Source organism: Mesoplodon bidens, assembly GCF_964165515.1.
Source record: "Mesoplodon bidens genome assembly, chromosome: 12".
Taxonomy (NCBI): domain Eukaryota; kingdom Metazoa; phylum Chordata; class Mammalia; order Artiodactyla; family Ziphiidae; genus Mesoplodon; species Mesoplodon bidens.
Genome location: NC_138168.1, coordinates 18,858,587 through 18,881,402, shown reverse-complemented (window position 1 = coordinate 18,881,402; position 22,816 = coordinate 18,858,587). Strand labels below are relative to the sequence as shown.

The 22,816-nt window shown below is 34.8% G+C and overlaps 1 pseudogene across 1 annotated transcript; it reads left to right on the top strand.

The window, feature by feature from the left end:
* Positions 1–4,892: 4,892 nt before the first annotated feature.
* Positions 4,893–21,533, top strand: LOC308625869 (phytanoyl-CoA dioxygenase, peroxisomal-like; annotated as a pseudogene). The gene is made up of 2 exons: positions 4,893–4,984; positions 20,443–21,533. The product of its transcript is annotated as a phytanoyl-CoA dioxygenase, peroxisomal-like (transcript).
* The last annotated feature ends 1,283 nt before the right edge of the window (positions 21,534–22,816 follow it).

Below are 22,816 nucleotides of genomic sequence, written 5' to 3'. Positions count from 1 at the left end.
TACTGCCCATAAAAACAGCCTAATGGTGAGCTCTCTCCCTCTCCTCAAGATACTGCGGCACTTTCAACTAGATCTCTCCCAGAAAGAGTCACTGACTGAACATGAAATTAACTTCTATTTCTGTTTTTTTTTTTAAATATAGATTTTTACTCCTTATTTCTCAAAGAAAAATTATATATATATATATATATATATATATATATAACATCTGCTGAAACATACATTTGACTAAGGTTTGCTTGAATGGAATTTTTTTTTTTTTTTTTTTTTTTTTGCTGTACGCGGGCCTCTCACTGCTGTGGCCTCTCCCGTTGCGGAGCACAGGCTCCGGACACACAGGCTCCGCGGCCATGGCTCGCGGGCCCAGCCGCTCCGCGGCATGTGGGATCTTCCGGGATAGGGGCACGAACCCGTGTCCCCTGCATCGGCAGGCGGACTCTCAACCACTGCGCCACCAGGGAAGCCCTTGAATGGAATTTTTAAACTACCTAGTGATACAGTTGTTATAGCAAGTTTCCACAGCCTTGTCAACTATGGAGATTTTATATTTTCAAAACCTACTTTTCTTAAAAGAGTAATTATGCTGCTAATACTTGTTATTATTTCAAAATATAGTTATATGACTTTTCCATTCACACATTAAATAAAGAAATATGTTTGCAGATTTCTCTAATTTTAAAACTTCTGTATACTGACTTAAATATAACTCAATCAATCTGTTTTTTTCTTAATTGAAGTATTGTTGATTTACAATGTTGTGTTAGTTTCTGGTGTACAATAAAGTGATTCATATATATATATATATATATATATTCTTTTTCATATTCTTTTCCATTATGGTTTATTGTAGAATACTGAATATTGTTCCATGTGCTATACAGTAAGACCTTGCTGTTTATCCATTCTATATATAATAGTTTTCATCTGCTAGTCCCAGAAACAGACTCACAGACATAGAGAATTTCTGGTTTTGAATTATAGTTATCAATGAGAGAGAAAGAGGGTGCCTGCTTGCTTTTCACAGAGGCGTGAAGCAGTATTTTTTCCTAGAAAATAAAGTAATATAATCACATCAGCTAGGTCAACTAGGCTACTCAATTTAGCTTCACACATTCTACTTACTAAAGACTGGGTTGCTTGGTTAATGTTTATTTACCTTACTGGTCAGCCCCCGAGGCTGTTGCTGTGGGTGCTGTAGTGGACCACTCAGAGTCCCCTTCCTCTCTGAAGCCCTCCTCTAATCCCTGCTTCCAGGTGATAATCTACATCTGGGTCCTTCCCTAGGCTTTGTCCTTGCCTGATGAGAGCTGCTTTGACCAATGTTATGTCACACGCTCCAACCGCCAAGCCAGGCCACATCCAATTACTGGTTTATACAGAGGTACAAGACCAAGCCCCTTGGCCTTAATTCGAGACATCTCTGAAGGGCACCCAAGCTTGAGTGCTTTCTGTGGGATTGCCTAAGGTCTCAGCTACAGCATCACAGCTCAGCTTGTCTTTCTGTCCATTTCTCTTTCCTTTACTCCCTCACAGATATTGTTCCCAGAGGATTTCACAACAAACTCTCTATGTGAAAAATCTCATCTCTTAAATAGTTTCCTGTGTAGTCCCATCTAAAAGCGGTAGAGCCAAAGTGGTTTAGCATGTGGACTGAAAAATGGCATTTTGGAGCTGACTGTCTGTGAGTCACCTGGAAAAAAAGGACTGTGGTGGTTGTAGGTGTAGTGTGGATGAACCCAGAACCCAGTGTAGTAGTGCAAGTATTCTGTAAGATGTTACAGAAAAACCTGAAGGAACTTTTGGGACAATCCAATACTAAAATGTTGTACCAGCTGGGAAAGGGATTGGGATACTTGAGGAGGGAGATGCACTGGCAAATGCAGGGTCACAGGCCGTTAGGATGTGGAAAGATAAATCATAAGAACAATGAAATCAGATGGCTCTTGCTGAGTGGGATTAGGGTGGATAATCTCACCATTTTGAAGAATAAGAGTCAGGAAACTTCTTTGGAAGCTGATAAAGAGACTCTCGTCTCCTGCAGCTGGAGAGATGTAAAACTGAGGAGCAGGACCAGTACTTAGTTATGAAAGCAGTGGTGCCCAAATGCCCCAGAACACAGTGGGAATGTAGAAGGAGCCACTCCCTCCCTTTGTTGGAAGATGACACCAAGATCACTGTCTTGCAAGATAATATGCACCTGCACTCCACTAAGACTTAGCCCCACCTAGCTGGAGGTGTCAAGATCACATGACAAGACTTCCAGACCACATCCTCCTCCACATAGAAGTCACTGGTTAAGCCCCACACTTACAGAGGCAGTGAAAAGTATACACAATTATACCAACAGTGGATCCTCAAAGGACTAGTGGAGTCTCACCTTGGCAGCACTGTTTGGGACCCTGTGACTTTAGTACAACAGCTATTTGCATAGGAATGCAATATATGTTGACTATGAATGGTAATGTTAAGTATTCCAGATCTTCTATGTAATTACTTTATAGTCAAAGTCCACTTTTCCAATTCACCTCTAATTTACATGAATCAAAATTAAATGAGTGATTGAGCAGAAATGCAAGTTGAAAAATCTGTAGACATTTTAATTACTAAATATTTTTCTTATATCAGATATCATTTAAAAACATGATATTATGGGCTTCCCTGGTGGCACAGTGGTTGAGAGTCCACCTGCCGATGCAGGGGACACGGGTTCGTGCCCCAGTCCAGGAAGATCCCACATGCCACAGAGCAGCTGGGCCCGTGAGCTGTGGCCGCTGAGCCTGCGCGTCCGGAGCCTGTGCTCTGCAACGGGAGAGGCCACAGCAGTGAGAGTCCCGTGTACCGCAAAAACAAACTAACAAACAAAATCATGACATTATGTAATAAATATGGATCAGATTTCACTACTATTTTGTACTGCTATTATATATGTCTATGTATTAATATATACATATATGTATATATGTATATTATATATGTATATTATAGTATATATTTTATATATAGTATATACTATATGCTGCCATATGTACATGTATATATATTTGCATACCTATAAATATATATATGTATGTATATATATATATATATATATATATAGTTATAGTTATTTTCATAATAGGCAAGAGTAGTTAGGTTTGAAAACTCAGTTTTCTTTGACAAAATACACCTGTGGGAAGCTCAGCCTTTCGTAAAACACGAGTATAAAAGGCATCTTGTTCAGTCAATTAACAGATACTTACTGACACCCTTCCACATTCTAAGCACCAGGCACACAGTAATCAATAAGAGAGAAAGGGTATCTCAGGTCACAATACCGTCAGGCTCACTGTCTACTAGGATGACAATGAGAAGGAGGAAAACACACACACATACACACATGTGTACACACACACACACATACACACTGTGTATAAAATCACCACAGTCTGTGCCATGAGGAGATATAACAGCTGGCCCTGAGAGTGTTACAACACATATTTAACAAAAACAAATAATTTAGCTTGGTGGGTTAGGTGATTATATATATATATATATATATATATATATATATATATATATATATATATATACACACACACACATATATATATGTATATATACATATATATACATATGTATATATACATATATGTATATATATATGTGTACATATATATATATATATATATATATATATATATATATATATATATATATATATATATATATATATTTTGTGGTACGCAGGCCTCTCATTGTTGTGGCCTCTCCCGTTGTGCACAGGCTCCGGAGACGCAGGCTCAGCGGCCATGGCTCACGGGCCCAGCCACTCCACGGCATGTGGGATCTTCCCAGGCCGGGGCATGAACCCGTGTCCCCTGCATCGGCAGGCGGACCCTCAACCACTGCGCCACCAGGGAAGCCCTAGGTGATATTTTTTTAATCACATTTTGTGGTAAAGAGTTTTTCTGTGTGTGTGTGTGTGTGTGTGTGTGTGTGTGTGTGTAAGAGTCCTGAGGGAAGGGCCTGCATACTGCTTACCATTCTACCTTCAATTCAGAGATTAACATTTTGAGCTTTGATTATATTTGAATCGGCGTACAAGCTGATCTTGCAAATAAACCAAAAGCAATTGGTTTTGATGTCAGCAAACGATGTCAGCAATTCATGAAACATTTATCAACTGAAGTCAGTGCTAACTTCTGCCCTAGGTCTTGAAGACTCAAACTGTATACTTAAGTATGATTGCAGAAACCAAATGATGAAAAATTATTATTTCACAATATTACCTAAATTGTTTTCATAAATACGCACATTGATTTTCATTTTTTAAATGAGCTTTACTATCATTTCCAGTTGAAAGTGATAAAATTCCCTTTTGTGTAAATATTAATATATATAATTAAAATATAGGATAGAATAAAATATATTAAAAAATTCCCCTTTTCTTCTCAAAACCAAATCAAGTTTTATATAACTAAAATGTAGTGAGCAAACATACATTGAGAAAAGTATATTAACAGTAGCATGAAAAAACATTTTGCATTTAATTACATAATCAAATTAAATATATGAGCGTTTTAAGTAGCCATAAGAATTCATGTGTACCGTAACACAATATTTAGGTTTTTAAAAATATTTATGTTGATTTAAAAAATAGCCTTAAGGAACTGCCAGAGACATTGATTCAGAAGTTGTATAGGCAGCCTAAGCAACAGAAACAGATCCTGGCTAAGTTAACCAAAGGAAAGAAAAAAATATGACAAAAGAGAATTTATTTAAAGATTATTGGGCAGACTTACATAAAGTAAAGAAAAACAAAAGCTCCATAATGTAAAATTCAAGGCAACTCCTATGATCTCAGAAGGTTAACTTTAGTGGCTTGATCTAATCACCTGAGGTACTTGTTAAAAATGACGGATTCTTGGGCCCCAGCCCAGAAATACCAAATCAAAATACCTGGAAATGACCTCGGAGAATCTGCTTTTCAACACCATCATGAAGGGTACTTATGTTCTTTATTATTTATCGTTAGAGTGACTCTGCTGCTATATGCTGTTTTTCCTCAAAAGTCAAATATTTCTGGGAGAAAAATCTTCCCCTAACCTGAAAAACAATCTATACACTTTTTTTCTTATACATATTACATTCTACTTTAAATTGCTATTATGTATGTGAACATCATTTTCTCTCACTTTTCCCATAATTTATAAGTGTATTGAGGTCAGCAATATTATCTTTTTAGTCTATGTATATCTCACCATACAAAGAATGAAGACTTTTAACATATAAGTCGTTAAAACATTATTAATTGAATTGAATGAAATTAACTTCCCACATAAGGGTGGTAGCTTTGTGGGTAAGAATACTATGTTGAATGGATATTTTGGAGTGTGGCTTTAAAATTTTTAAAATTAATCATATTTTATATGTAGTAGTGTGTATATGTCAATTCCAGTCTCCCAATTTATCCCTCCCCCACCTTCTCCCCACCCCCACCATAACCATAAGTTTGTTTTCTATACCTGTGACTCTATTTCTGTTTTGTAAATAAGTTTATTTGTACCATTCTTTCCATATATATATATATATATATATATATATATATATATATATATATATAATAGATAAGTAATAATGACCTACTGTGTAACACAGGGAACTCTACTCAACACTGTAATGACCTTAATGGGAAAATGATCTAAAAAAGAGTGGATATATGTATATGTTTAACTGATTTATGTTGTACAGCAGAAACTAGCATAGCATTGTAAATCTACTATAATAAAATTTTTTAAAAAATTAATTCTAAAGACTCTTAGTCCATTTTATGTAAGAGAAAAAATACATGGCAAGGTAATAGTTAAACTCACTTGAAACCACATTTTCCCAAAGAATAAAAGGCAGAATCAATGATTTTGTCTCTCATATATATTTAGTAAAATATACTAAGTCCCTACATCTTTTCACTTCTCTGAAAATGGCATTTTAGATTGATTGAATTGGGAACTGCACTCATTTTATTATTATTTATCTGCTTACCTTGTCATCTATCTGAGAATTTCTAAGACTGATTAATAAATGTACTGTTTATTGGTTTATTGAATGACATAATAATGATGATTTTGCTTCCAACAATGCCCATCTGTATTAGTTTGCATGCAGAAATTAGCTTTCCTTACAAAAGAGTGCATGATTATAAATAATGTTTATTTAATTCAGGACTCAAAGCCACAATTTATCCTCTCTGTGAAATAAGGAGTATTTCCCAAGAGGAAAGCCCTCTGGTTATTAGGAAAATGTATGTGTCTACAACATATGAGATGGAGACATCTCTTAGGATATATTTTTTGTTTGTTTTAAAAAGTTTTTTTCTTTCTATATTGCAATTCCAACTTCCCCATATATATCACATTCACATAAATAGTTGTCCTTTAAAAAATAATAAACCCCTGAAGAAGAACTGACTGTTAACAAATGGTCATTTACTGCAAACATAGCTAAAGTGGATGTTGCATATAAATAAAGGGTTATTAAAATCAGAGAGATCTCATAGTAAATTTCTATACCTTTTATAAACTCCTAAAAATCCCTCCTTTTTGTTTTCTTACTTCATAAATTTTCCTTCAATTTACTAAGCAAAGCATAATCATTCAGTAATACTTATATTGAAAATAGACTTTATGTTAAAGAAATATAACTTAAAGCCAAATATGTATTAAAATTTGGAGAATATTTATATGCTATTATAATTTTTAAAAATGGATTTGATAAAAAGTTTAAGGTATATTTTAAGTAATAACTATAGATTAATTATTGCATTAAGTTCAAGTAACATTTTTAAATAAACTACTTAAAGTGAAAATCGTATTAGACTATCTTTATACTTATTATTTGCTTTTAAATGCATGCATTATAGTGAAACACGTGCGTTTTAAAATTAAAAGGAAAATAACTAAGAATACAAATAATTATTGCTGAAAAGCAGGTGGCGATCTAAAGAAGCTGTCAAATTAGACATGTTCAGTTATGTTTCACAGTTGCTTTTGGGGAAACATTTCTTGTCAGTAGTTTAAACATCAGTATGTGATGAATATAAAATACGGTATGCTCAAAGTGGAATGGCTTATAACTTTATAGTATTAGCCTATTTCATAATGCAAAGACCTATTTTTAGTATAACTATCTTATCAACTAATATTTATTATATGTTATGAGATCCATCTCCATTCACGTAGAGAAAAAAAGAGGCATGATTCCGTCTCAAATGTGTTTCAATAATTTTATGAAGCAGCCAATGTGAAATTAAAATGAGATGGAAATAAATTTCCCAAAATATGTAAATAAAACTATATTAGCATGTTTATTAATATTACAAGTGATAAAATCATGGTAAATTTGGCAGGATGACTTAGGGAAAGTTATGTGACTATCTCCTATGGAAAATAACAGAAATCACAGTCGCTTTCCTAATGACATCTAATAGTGTAAAACTAATTGGGAAATACATTACAGTTAGTATTATTTTTCTTTGTTTTTTAAGGCTAAGAATTTAAAAGAAGAGTTCATAAATAAGGATGTTTCTCAGGCCATATATATATATATATATATATATATATATATATATATATATATATATATATATATAATCAAAATAAATGACTCCTTTTGATATGCAATAAAAATATGTTTAAGCAATACAGTCACATGAACAATGAAGGATATTTTCAAAGATATACAATTACCTAGATTAATTAACAAACATGCATTACAACTTTGAGAATTGTAAGCTGCTATTCTTGGGCCATCTCAAGTTATTTTCCATATAAGATGAAGTCAATATCATTGTGCGCAATCCTTGAGATGTCACTATTTAAGAGCCATGCAATCCTCGGGGACACCACCAAACACTATGGTCCCAGGTAATCGTATATAATAGAACACATGTCAAGTAAAACAAATGACACATTTTGTTTCCATTGTTTTTGGTTTTGCCAATCAATAAAAAAAATACAGACAGGATATGCACCCTGTAATGGGCAGTAACAGAAAATGTACTACAAGCTTATTCTTTCCCTCCACATAAAATATGACAATGCTAAATGTTATTATTATTTCCATGTGTTACAGTAATATCCAATGATTATGGAAAAATGGTCTTAGTTTAAATCCCACCCTACTCCCTCAAGGCACTAAAAATAGTGTAGAAAAATTTCAGAGGAGGCAAGTTAAAACTAGGTCATAAACAGAATATGTGGCTGTTTCATGAAATAGCCCAGAATGTGTGATAAGGATGATCATATTTTTAAATTAGTCTTTAGCCTCAAGATAATTCTCTAGAATGTCACAATAAATATATAATATATTCCTTTATATGCTGTATTTATATGGTACATTATTAATGAAACATGAATTATTAAATGTGTATTTCAGTAATCAGTAGCTGAATTCATATCACAGCATGTCTGATCGTAACAAATATAGTTGCTTTTATGCAGCTACATTAATGCACATATTTTAGTGTGTCCCTATCTCTTTTACGTTAAAGAGTGATGTAAATTTATATGTGACATATGCTTTGTTAAGTTTTATGAATTAGACAATATAAGAATATCAAGAGGAAAAGTAGACTCAAGATCATTAGTAATGTCAAATTGAATGAGAGAAAGCATTTTAAAGTTTTATAAAACTAATGACTTCTCAATAGGCCTAAGGCTTTAATAGCTGGGATATAGTGTCTAGTCTCCAATTTCATTAAAACGTACCTGGGAAATGGTCCATTTGAGCGAGTTAAGACAAAAATTTCTTGAGGCTCACGATAACCTTAATTTAGAATGAGAATAGGTCTTGAAAGAGCATAGTGCTTTATAGATAGGTACAGCTCTCACTGTAAAAACAAGAAAACTCAGACCCAGATAATTTAAGAGATGTCATACTTTGTCCATAGAATCAAATCAAAAAGGTTTGATTAGTGAATCATTAACTACGGAATTGCCCTAAGGTCACAAAGCCAGTATTTCTGAGCAAAAACTCCATATGTACTGAATTTCAGAACACAGATCTTTCTACTTGCTCAGCTGACTAATTCAGAGCTTAATTTTCCTTCTTTTTGAATTCATCCCTTCAGCACATAATTATTGAGCATCTATTTTAATCCAGGTGGTGTAGTAGGCTCTGTAGATTCAAAGATGAATGATTAATGACCCTGGCTCTCAGGAAGCTTGTGTGGGGAAATAGGACAGGCAAGCTCCCTGCATTAGAATGTAGTGTGGCAGAGCAAAGAAGAACTAAATGCAAGGAAAAAAAAAAAAACAAAAAAAAATTTAGTCAGACTTTGTCAAACTTCTATTCAAAGTCCTTCATTGATTCCCCTCCTCTTTCAGAGAAAATAATGGAGTCTTTGTGAGAGCCTTCTAGGTTTGTGGTCATCTGTCTCCATTCCTTCTTTCTGAATCATTAACTCTCAACCATCCTTTCTCACTCTAGCCACACTCACCTCCCTTTCTATTTCTTGCCGGGCCAAACATGCTCTTCCTTGGAGAATCTGACACCTGCTGTTCCCTTCACCTTGAGCACTCTCCCAAGGTCATCCATATGGCTCACGCCCTCACTAACTTTTTTCAGCTCTTTACTTCAATATCTCCTTTTACTTTTCCTGATCACCTCACAAAAATAGCAATTACTTCCATATTCTACTCATATATTTCCTCATATTGCTCAGGAAACTGTAGCACAGAAAAATGACATAATTAAACCAAAGTTACAGTTTATAGGTGGTTGAGCCACAATTTGAACACAGCAGTCTGGCTTCAGACCCGAGATCTCAGCTACTTTATTTTATTGCCTCAATAGTAGTGGAATCCAAAGAAATGGAAGAAATATTGCTGAGCATTTTTAAAGGGATACTCTCAAGAAGGTTTCCTCTTGGGCTAGAAGAGAGTGATGGGATGTGTCATGGAGTAAAGAGGGCATAATAAGTGACAGATGAAGGAGAGAGCTTGCCCTGCCAAAGCAGTTGTCAGGTGGTACCAGCTGCAGTGACTCCAAAGAATTAGAACAATAAATAAAGCACCTCACTGTAGTAAGAAGTACTTTTTTAAACCAGATAATCATAGATTTCAGGAATATCAGCCACAGTAGTACCTGTAGCAAAAAATGGGGAGCAGAGAAGACCAAGCCAGCAGCACTATCTCCCCTTTCTCTCTGTAGGGTTTGCATAATTAGTGGGTGTAGTTGAAATGTAAATATAAGGATTTAGGAAGCACAACTAATGTTATACTTTTTCTGTTTTTGATCATGTACCACCATATGGTATCTTTTTCATCTTGGTCAGTTCTTAAAATCAAGTATTTTCACAAATGAAATTAGAAGCTGACTCAAATGACGATGCCAAAATTCAACAATTAAAAAAAGGTGATGGCACATTAAATTACATTACACTCATGAGTCAATTATAATAAATTTAAAATAAGCAAACATTTCAGATTGATAATAAACAATATAACATTTAAATTATTTTTTATTTACGGTATTATATTTTTATTGATATTTTGTGTGCATGTTTTTATAATTGTATTAGTGGAATAAGTCATGTAGCATGTAATTTACAAATAATTCATATTTTAGAAATATATGAACAAAATATTTTATTAATAGGGAATCAAAATCAAAGAAGTTTGGAGACTGTTTACAAAAGTTTGACCCAATAGTGCCATGGATATCTACTGTCATTGAATTCAACCACTATGGATATATAGAGAAAATTTTTAAATGATTTTGAAGAGCTTTTAAAAACTTAATTTTATTAAATACTAATAACCTAAAGTAGATGCCATTATTTAGAGTTAATGGTAGATACCTTAGAAAATGTATAAATATAATTTGTACAACAATTTTCCAACAATTTCATTGCGATGAATTTACACTTAATAAATTAGAGTTTTACAGCAAAACCCCAGATGCAATTATTAATAATGTATAACCTTTAAAATAATGTATAATAAATAACATATAATAATTAATGTTAATATGATAATAATAACTAATTAGAATATGTTTGTATGTGATTTACATAGAATCTTTATTTTTCAGCTCTTTGTTAATAAGATCTAAATATATTTAGGAAGTGTTTTTTTTTTTTGTTTTTTTGCAGTATGCGGGCCTCTCACTGTTGTGGACTCTCCCGTTGCAGAGCACAGGCTCCGGACGCACAGGCTCAGCAGCCATGGCTCACGGGCCCAGCCGCTCCGCGGCATGGGGGATCCTCTCAGACTGGGGCACGAACCCGCGTCCCCTGCATCGGCAGGCGGACTCTCAATGACTGCGCCACCAGGGAAGCCCAGGAAGTGTTTTTTTGTTTGTTTGTTTGTTTTTTTAATCCTTGTAATGCTTGTCAGTACCAGAGAAATGGCTGTCAAGCATAAATCTATTAAATAAATAGATATCATATCATATTATGAACTTCATGTCAGTTTTATTTTTCCTTCACATTGATATTCTGGATCCTTTAAAAGATAAATTATTCATACTACACCTCATCTTTTGATTTACTTGCAGAATATAACTACACAGGAATTAGCTCTGAAAGAGGTCATCTACAGACCAGATGTCAACAGGAAACTTTGCTGCCTACACAGAATAAGGTACACTGTGAAGTAAGAGAGACTTACTTGCCTGAATCTGTTTCAGCAGAGGGTACTTTTTCTCTAGTGAAAACATAAAAAAAAAGATAGATCACTGTATTATGTCAATTAGTCTACTTATTCTTCAGCATGAATATAAGAAATGAAGAAGTATATGAGCTATTTGGGTCAGGATAAGCAGATAGATAATAAAAACATACACACTCATTTGAGTCTACTACAACACTAAAGTTCCCACACTATGCACAAAAATTGTGTTCAGACAAGTACATTAAAAGGATAAGATGAAAAAAAAAATTGCTGGCCACAAATTTTAAATCATTATTTAAAAGATATTGTGATTCTACTATGAAGCCTATTTAAAGATTCCACTCTTTTTTCTTTCCCCTGTAGTTTCATTAAGGAGGTTATTCTAAAATGGACATGCTGATTTTCTACCAGGCAAAGAACGTTTTCTTTGTTATTGTTTCTAAGTTTTTGATTTATGTAAGGGTAACTTTCACAGATTAATTCTTGGTGGAAAAATACCCTCTAGCCCAGTCTTTAAATGGAGAGCTCATAAAACCCTGGAACAGAGGAAGATCAGTTTGGAACAAGCTTTCACTATTTTGTAGGGTTCAGACACCAGCACTGTAGATGTTTGGTGGAGACCATCAGGTACTAGTAAACCGAGAAAGCACCAAAGGAGAGCAGTGTCTAAAGCACGGAGAGGTCACCAACTCCAGGAAGGCTTTCTATGTCACAACCGGCCTGGACTTACCAGATACCCTGGTTATTCAAAAGAAGATGGACATTCTGATTCAAATATGACATTTTCCTGATATTAAATTTGAAATGTAATTCAAACATAACCCATTACAGAACAACTAACAGAACCCAAACTACAGTCCTCTCAGGTCAGATTTAGTCCCTAGGCCTCCACATAAACCACCCTCCTTCTCACTCTTCCAGTGATGGAGAAGAGATGACCCCATTCTGGACTGATTATCCCACTGGATGACTTATCTTCTAAAGGAGCAGATAAGTTATTGAATGATCAATTGAAAACTAAAAGATATGAGACAACATTTTCCACATAGCTTTCTGGAGCAGAATATACTGGTTATGGCTCTTTTAGTAATAAAATTCAAAATAACTTTTTTTTTTTAATTTGCTGGGTTTTTTTTCCTATTTTTCTAAACTGTCTACAAAAGAATTTGCAATAATTTTGCAATTGGATTTTAATGTTATTAAAGAGTTACTTAGAGAATTTAAAAATGTAGCTCAGCACTCTGTATAGTAATCAATCTTAGTATACAAGAAAAATAAGACCATGGAATTATTTGAAAACATAAAAAATTATTAGCTAGTATAGATAATTGTCAGATAAGACATGACTTTTAATTGGAAAATATATACTTTCTTATAAAGTTATTTACAATGGATTTATGACATTTTGCACAGTAAAGAAATCTGAACTACCTCTGCATCTTACAGTGCAGCCCAGGGTCTCTTTTGCTGGTGAGCTTCTCCCTCTGTAATCCAGGTTTTAGTGTCGTTCGTCCCCCCAGCCTACCCCCACCAACACCACTCCAATTGTAGGAAAACAAGTTTCTGTTAGCAGAGGTAAGTTTCTTTCCTAGCTTCTGGAAATTTCGAGTTTTCAAGAACTTTTCAGATTCTGTCTCCCTTTAACAAAGAAGTGATAAACTATTTATAAAATTCATGGGATCTATAACTCTTGATCAAGATCAGAAAATGAATATATATTGGGTCCTCCCTTGACATCACATTTATTAATTTTCTGGTATAGCTTTTGCATTTATGTGACAAGGAGTATCTCCTGTTTTATGACTACACAGATATAGGACAGTCCTTGTATAAACTGGTCCAGTAGGTGGCAGTTAGATTGATGCAATCACAGGTCATCATTGAGAGCAAAAGCAGATGACCACTAAAGACTGTTTTGTCAAAAACTCACCCGGAGCCTGTGAAAAGGTCTTAACCCACAGAAATATTATGACTTTGCTTAGGGCTAGAACTTCTCCTCTTCCATATGTCTGTTAATTTCATGAACAAGAAGTAACAAATGATTTTCAGGTCTGACTAATTAAGCCTCTCAGTAAGCACCTCAGGCTCTGACCCCACTTGTCTGGTTAAGTCACCAGTCTGGAGGAACGGGGAGATGCCCTCCTTATTTCATTTCTGCCCTTTATGGTTCTCTGCTCCCCTCCACAATCTAAGCCGTTCTAGAAGAATTTACTTGGAACAACTTTGTCTTCTTTTATCTAAATTAAGTCAAACTTTTTATCTAAAGAGGAATAAAAAACAAACTTTTTTTTTCTACAGGAACATCTCAATAGGCATATATAATGATTGATACATAACTTGCTCTACAATAAGATCTGATTATATTAGGGCTTTACAGACATCTATACATAAATCATGACAACATTGATTATAGTGTGGTTTTGAATTTTTATTTGCATGAGTTATTCATTCAGTTGTTTCCTCTTAGAGACAATAATAAGGGCCAAATTACAATTGGACAATATGTAACAAATTGAAAATGTTTTTCTACATTATATTCCCTTGGATTTTTATAGTATTAATTTTAATATTGTTTTAAATTTGGTTCAAATTAATTTATTTTTAAAAGTGTTTAGTTTGTCTTAGGATGTCAAAATATACTTAAAAGTCAGACCAAAGAGTTAGTGTAATTGTGGATATATTTATTACAATTCATCACACAAAATTTAAGAAAAAAATTGAGAGGACACATGACAGAAATCCATTGATTAGCTAGTTAGATTGGCAAATTTTAAGAGAAAAATTTTCCTCTCTCTGTGTCCACTAGAACACAGTAAGAACAAACTCCCTGGTGGCTAAAGTGCAGTAATTGGTACCACTTCAGAGTGACCAGGGGTCATATCCTTAGAAAATGTTTTCAAAATCTTTGGCTTTTTTGATGTTTGATGATCAGTATATTATTCCAATCCTCAGTAATGAAAAAGAAGCCATGGGGCAGTTACCTTTCTCTTAGGAATTTTTCTTATTAAATTGAGGGGTTTGTAATTAAAATTAATTTATTTTGGTAAATTTTGAGTTTATTAAAATATATATATATAACTGGATTAAAATACAATACCTTAAAACTTTTTCCCATTATAAAAATCATTCACTCTTATGTGTATACAGAACATTTAATAAAGTATCTTAAAGACCAATTTTTGAGAAATTTTACACTTCAAAATTTAAATTTAACTTTTTTAGTAAGAACGCATCTTCAATAAATAGCTCTAGTATTCAAGCTTTAATTTGTATAAATACATTTTTATGCTATCACCTTGGGTAACTTCTGGATTGAAGTCATGCACTTGACATACTCCCAGTCATCTGAAGAATGAAAATTGGACTTCAAAAATCTGTGGCAAGGCAATAAACCCCTGCTTTAAGACATGAGGAACAGCAATGTCCTCTGAATATTTCCTTTTAGACTCCTCTCACCTCATGATACCACCACCAACTCTCACTTGTCTCTCAGTGCCAGTTGCTAGACTCCTCCTTAATTTTCCACGTCATTCCAGTAATGCTTTTCATGCTCCATGACCTGGCTGATTCTGATACAGCCCATCTCTCTCTTACCAAATGTAAAATATCATACCAAGTTCTAAAATGCATTGCACCACAATTACATGGTTATATCTCACTCCAGTCACTATAGCCATTAAATAAGTTTGCCAGCTGAGTATCCCACCAAAGAGGAAAGCTGTCGATTTTTATAAGATTGTGAATGTTTTCCATACTACATTTCTGGTTCAGAAGTAAATTCTGCTCTAGTAACCTGCTTGTAAGCCTAGGGATTGACGTTCTTGTGCTCCATTACCTCTCTTATGTCCAGGGCACTTGTACCCAGATGCTGTAAGTTTCCCTTACTGCTACTACTGATGAAATGACTGTATCTTTTCTTACCAATATTGCCTCTACAGTTCTGGTTCTCTGTCAAGCTTTAGCAAGAACAGCTGAACAGCAGTTCTCAGTCTGCTCCAGGCTACTTATAAAATTAAGGGTCCAATTTACATCATATAGGATTTGTATCTGAAGCTCCCATTCAAATCTTGGAAGAAAATCTTAGTTGGGTAGCAAGAGGTTGGCTTCACACTCTCAAACTCCAAGTAACCTGCAAATATCAAATCATAATTTAGTAGAAACTGTGTATAGTCAACCCTCGGTATCCTCCAGGGATTAGTTCCCGGACTCCTGAGGATATCAAAAATTCTTGGTTGCTCAACTCCCTTATATAAAAGAGTGTAGTATTTGCATATAGTCTACACACATCCTCCTGTATATTTTAAATCCTCTGTAGATTACTTATAATACCTAATAAAATGAAAATGCTAGGTAAAATAGTTATAAATACTAAATGCTATGTAAATGGTTGCCATTGGGAGGTAAATTCAAGTTTTGCTTTCTGGAACTTTCTGGAATTTTCCTTTCTGAATATTTTATCTCTTAACTGGTCAGCCTACTCCTTCTAAACCAATGTCATCTAGCAGCCACTCCTTTGATGACTAGGGCTTTTGGACTTGCTTGTCAAAACCAGCTAAGGAGATCACTTTTTTCCGTAGAAAGTTCCTACTTGAGAGAGAATGCAATGATTAGCGTTCTAAGTCTCTATTTTAATCCTAAATTTACTTTTTATAATTCTAGCTCTACATTCTTTTCAGTTCCAGTTAATCTGAAGAATAGAACCTGGCACTTTAATTTTAGTCTCTGGCTGCATTACCTGTGAACAGCCCATTCCCTGAAAGGGTCTGTCTTCTGAGTGCAGGCTTCCATCCAGGTGGGCACTGGCTGGATGCTGAGTGCTGCTCGGGATAGGCAGCCCAGTGACCACCAGAAGCCTATATTTATGCACTATGGCCCTGCATGTGAATCTTCTGTGATATACTTTAAAAACACAAAGGCTAACACCTCGTTTCTATTTACTTCATTAGAATCCCCAGGAAGTGAGTCCCAATTAGCAGGTAATTTCAGAAATGGTACAGGTGATTGTGTTGTGTTATGGAGTCTCTGAAATACTGATTTGATCTCAGGATTCTCATCTTTTTTAGTTTTGTGAGTCTTGTGAGCAACTGAACTCAAGCTCTGATATTTGCAGAGGCTCAGCGAGGTCTAGGAGAGAAGGAAAATGTGGGAGAGGCACGGGATCTGCAGACCATTCTAACTCTGCTTTACATCAATCACAGTGTGACCATGAGAAACCTGGTTTATTTCCAAGAGGCTTGTGTTTTTCTTTGTAAAATACATCTACTATGATATACCAGTAAACTATAAAAGCAGTCCTAAAAAGGCACATCAAAGCACAGAAAATAGTGGGATCTACATTTTCTGACATGCAATTATCCCTCGATTATATATATATATATATATTAAAAGTGTCAGGATCAGTAATAACACTCTAGACCTACATGTCTGTATATATGTTCATATACTCATCCACACTTACATCTATGTCAATCACATGGGATTCTCTTGAGTTTTTGTTCCAGATTTTTTTTAAGTATAGAAGATGGATTTTTCATCTTAGTCTTTTAAGTGTAGCACTTAGATGACAGGAGATCTTCGTGCTCTGAGAGGGCAGAGAAGGCCAGCAACTAAATCAGGGGAACTAACCTGTAAGGCTGTGGCACTACAATTTAGGTGGAGTTAGCCAGATTAAAGGCTTCATGTCTGAAGAGAGACAGATGTCTGAAGAGAGACAGGTGGACGTGTTCTGCTTTGTGTCCATCAGATGCAGAGCATTTCATCAGAAATGTACCAATCTCACATCAAGTCTTAAAGGATTGCCCAAGAACCCCAGCAGCCTGAGATCATGTAGAACAAAAGCTATCAGCAATTGCCAAATCCCTGGAATCTTGGGATGAGTACAGACTCTATGAGATTCTTCTGTGTGTGTGTATGTAATATGCTTTATATTTATTTATTTAAAATTTCTATCGGAGTATAGTTGATTTACAATGTTGTGTTAGTTTCAGGTGTACAGAAAAGTAAATCAGTTATACATATATTCACTATTTTTTAAAGATTATTTTCCCATATAGGCCATTACAGAGTATTGAGTAGAGTTCCCTTTGCTATACAGTAGGTCCTTGCCAGTTATCTTTTCTATACATAGTAGTGTGTATATGTCAATCCCAATCACCCAATTCATCCCCCCTCTTACATGATATTGCTTATATGTGGAATCTAAACAATTCCACATATAAAAGGGTACAAATGAACTTATTTACCAAACAGGAGTAGAGTCACAGATGTGGAAATCTATGGGATTCTTAGTCTATGAGAAATCTAAAATTAGCTAAAGAGATAGAGAAAAAGACCTGCCAATTCAATTCATTCATGCAGTCATTCATTTATCCTTCATTTTCTCTCTCTCTCCCTGTCTCTCTAATCCTCTCTCTCATCCTCTCTCTCTTCCTCCTTCCTTTCCTCGCTGTCTCTCTCTTTTTCTGTAGCCACAATTAAATCCCCCCCTCCTCCTCAGCATCATAAAATATGATTTATATTTGTTAATTGCTTTATACATGGCAGGCAATGTGTTAAGTATTTTACATGCAGTATCTTATTTAATCTTTATAAAAATCCTGCAAAGTAACTGTTATTAATATGTGCATTATTATAATGAGCTGAGTGAGGCTTAGAAAGGATAAGTGACTTGTTTGAGGTGGCACAGTTAGGAAGTGAAGCTAGGAACCTCAAAGGCCTGTCCCCTATGTGCAAGCAGCCTTTGGTTGTGAAAGGCATGCTGCACAACCTGACACATTATAATCGAGAAAATGCAAAGACAATTCTCTGTTATTCTTAACCTAAGCTTTTCATCAGTTTACATAAAGAAGCTATTTATCTGCTAGCTTTAATTAATCTGTATGTATTATAACCAAGACAAGTTCATATATGAAGTAACTAACCTGGACTCCAGAAATTGATGTTGGAAACCTCTTGCGATCTGTTTAAATCAGGATGGCTGGCAAATGGCTAAAGAACAAAGACATATTCTCTTTTGTGTGTATGCACATTTGCGCATATGCTTGTTTCCACATATACATATCCACTCTCTTATTCAAAATTTCCTACACTCTTCACAATTGATAAACTCCTCACAGACAAATGGGGGATAGGGATGGCACAGAGTTAGAACACGATGGAGCTCTTCATTGATGGAGATGAAGGATTTACAGTTCTTTGGTCACTGCTCTTGCCAGTTAATAATATACTGTTAAGTCAACCTGTTCTTCTGAAGGAAGATGTGTGTTTTTTTTTCTCTTGTTATCATCTTAAAAACAGTATCTGAACACAACATGACAGATTTCTAAAAACAGTTTTATATAGACTCAACCACTTAAAAATGGCATCCATGTAAATGGTACAAAGAATACTTTTTAGGAAAAAAAATAAATTACTGTGTAACTATTCACTAAATTCTCAGAAATAAATTGTGAAGCCCAGAAATGAGTCCTAGTTATAGTGACATAAATACAACAAACAATAATATAAAAGTACAATGCTGGTATTGAAATACTTTGAAGCTTACTCTGTCTGATAATGCTTTGAAAATAAACCTATTTATTGATGTGTTTTGGCTAATGTTGGAAATGGAAATTGTATTCAACCAATTCTAAATCATTTTTTAAACTGGACTATTTCTAGGAACTTTGCACTTTTACTGGAGACTCTGAAAATGGAAAATTTCTCCCTGATTAGTTACATTCATAGACAAGTTATGAAATTCACACTATTTCACAGATTTCTAAGCCTCAAAACTGAACCATCTGTAAAATTCACTTCTCTGTAACGAATCTTGGAATAAGAAAAAAGGAAAAAATATATCTGAGCTTCCAAAGTAGATATCATAAGTCCAAAGTATTAAAGCTCATGTATTTCTTTACTCAGGTGGATCAACAAAAGTTTTCAGGATCCATTTGTTTTTACTTTGCATATAATCCTAACAAATTTGGTTATGTGTTTCACTACCATGACGGACTGAAAACAACAGATTAGAGGTGAAAAAATGGGGTGCTTCAGACAGACATATTAGCTGATCAAACTTGACAACTGAGGGGAACACATTGAAAGAATTATACAATCATCAGATGAATGAACTAAAATTCTATATTCCTCTTGGATTATACAAGGAAAACAATTCTATAATCTACCATATTGTAGAAAGGAAAGACAACTGACACCCATCACATTGAACCACTTTCCTAAATGTAATGTTAAATTATTCTCAATAAATTCTTAGCCTAAAATCTGTGTAATGAAAAGTAGAGATCTGGGTAATAAAATTTTTTAGACAGATCTTATTCTACATAAACAAAAGTAGGCTGTTTAGACTGGACATACCCAAAGGACTTCATTTTGTGTCACCTAATCACTACAGTGCCATGTTTAACCATGAGTTTGGTTGTTAGCTGATGAATCACGATTTAGATTAAACTTTTTTGCTATATATTCGTTACTGAAGGCCTTGTAACTAATCAATTTAATCAAAATACTTAATTGAATTTTAGGATAGCATTACAATTAATTAGCCATTGATTATTTTTTAATGCTCTCAAAATGATTTGAAACATTATATCCAGGCTTTATGAAAAGTTATAATTTCATGCACAAGTTTTCTGATTAGCAAATGTCAATATATAAAGAGACTGACACTTCACTAAGCTATGGCAAGTGAGGCAAAAACAATATATTATTATGTCCTTCAGAAAAGAATTGATATGAAAAAGTTAGATTTATTCCCTTTGTCTTAAAAACAGAAGCACTGAAGCCTCTCCAGCCTCGGGGAGGCGAGGCCATCCACAGAATTAAGTGGGGCCAAGGCCCAGCCACCGGTGTTCCCCCGAAGGCCATGGACAAGGACCACGCCTCCCTTGTCTGCATATCTTGTTGTGATACCTCGGTACCGCCAGGCCGAAGTCATCATAGCTCACCCCACTTCAGGTGTTGTTTTTCCTGCCAGTTTCCATAGTCAACAATTCCAGTATACTCGTGAAAATAATGTTCTAAGCCTAGAACAGAGAAATTTATGAAGAAAATGGGTTTCTTTTCATTAAAATTTTGATGACTGATGCTGATACACTTGAGGGATGAGTTTGATAGAATCTGCAAAAAGGAGGTGAAACCACTGGGATTGATGATGATGAAAGATGTGACCATTGCAAAATCACAATATATGCCAAGTGAGAAAGTGACTACCAAGGTCCAAGATTTCCAAGAAGATAAGGAACTCTTCAGGTATTGAACCCTCCCTGAAATTCTGAAATATGTGGAGTGCTTCACTGGACCCAATGTTATGGCCATGCATGCAATGTTGATAAACAAACCTCCAGATTCAAGCAGAAGACATCTCGTCCATCACCTTTTGCACCAGGATCTTCACTATTTCCCCTTAAGGCCCAGCAATAGCATCGTTTGTTCCTGGAAGGTCATGGAGAACATCGACCAGAACAACGGCTGCCTGGTTGTGCTCCCAGGGACACACAAAGGTCCCTTGAAACCACACGATTATCCCCACTGAGAGGGAGGGTTTAACATCATGTTCCACGGGGTCCAAGACTATGACAGAAATAACACCAGGGTGCACATCATGAAGGAGAAGAGAGACACCATTTTCTTTCATCCTTTGCTTGTCCATGAATCTGGTTCGGAAAAACAGTCAAGGATTCCGGAAGGCAATTTCCCACCATTTCACGCATGCAAACGCCACTACATTGATGTGAATAGCACCAATCAAGAAAACATTGTAAAGGAAGTTTTAGGGTTAGTTAGTAAATCTATGGAGTGAATGACGTCAGCCTGAAGGATGTTTGGGAATTTCCAGCGCACATTGTGAAAGGAGAATCAACCTTTGAAATAGCCCTTTGCTAGAACTCTTTTAAAGAAAACCAAGATAGAACAAGGTGTCGGAGGAAAATGTTTTCTCAATGAGATGAGATAATCTTTTCTATTCACTTGTTAACAAGATCAAAGTGCACGGATCCAGTACTTAATTGCATAGGGGTAATTTTGCAGTAAGGTGGGGTGGCTTTAATGGATGTAAAAACAGTAAAAGGGAAATATTACTTTTTTAAGGAAAACTTGGGGTTGGAATTAATAAATGTGATGTATAATTGAAAACAAAACAAACAATCAAACAAACAAAACACCCCAAAAAACAAAAGCACTGGAACAGGTGGAATAATCCAAAAGAGAAATCATACGTTAAATGTAAGATGCAATGAAATATGCTGCTAAAAACACTGGGGATAAATCTCTCCTTTTTTTTTTTTTCAGACTGTCCTTTATTTCTCATATAAGGTGCTAAATTGTGAGTTATCAGTACACATGAAATAGTAACCTCTGTACTCCACCCTAAATATCAGAAAAGTTTAGAGCTGGAAAGTGCCATCTGGATACCTAGTCTAGTGATTCTCAATAATTTGTGATTCTCAAAATCACAAGGAATCACAAATTATCCAGGTGTCTGGATTCAGCAGCTGAATCAGAATTTTAAGTAATTGTTCCCTGTTTAAGAACAATTGAGTCCAATTCTTTCATTTGATTGAAGAAACTGATAACCCAACTAAAAAGTCCAGTAATAGATACTTGCTTATGTATATTCTAATACTTAAATAAAATGGAGAACTATATTGCCTTTAATCCTTTTTCCATATATAGTGAATTTGAGTAATGTTCTAACACTTCTTAATTTTATGGATCTAATAAGTTAAGTGGCTTGTGGTAAATCATAGAACAAATCCATGTCAAAGCCAGACAATCTACAAACCTCCTCTTTACTCTTTAAATTACCAAAAACTTGCAAGATATTTAACCTAATAAAGTTTAAAAATGAACAAGAAAAAAACTCATTATTTGGAAGTTTAATAGTTTAGGCGATATTTTATAGGACCTATGACTTAAAAGCAATATTAATATACAACATAGATATAGTAAAGATGGCACATGAGAGCTAAGATATTTGACACTTGACAAATTTTGTCATACTCCTATATAACAGAGCAATTTTTGCTAATGAAATGTGTAACTGTCTTCTTTTGTTACAAAATTAGAATTTTTCTTTTCTCCATCAAGGAGTATTTGGGCAGTTCTTTGTGTTCTGACGATTCTGGAGTTCTAAGTACTGACATTGAGTCAGAGTCTTGGTGTTAATT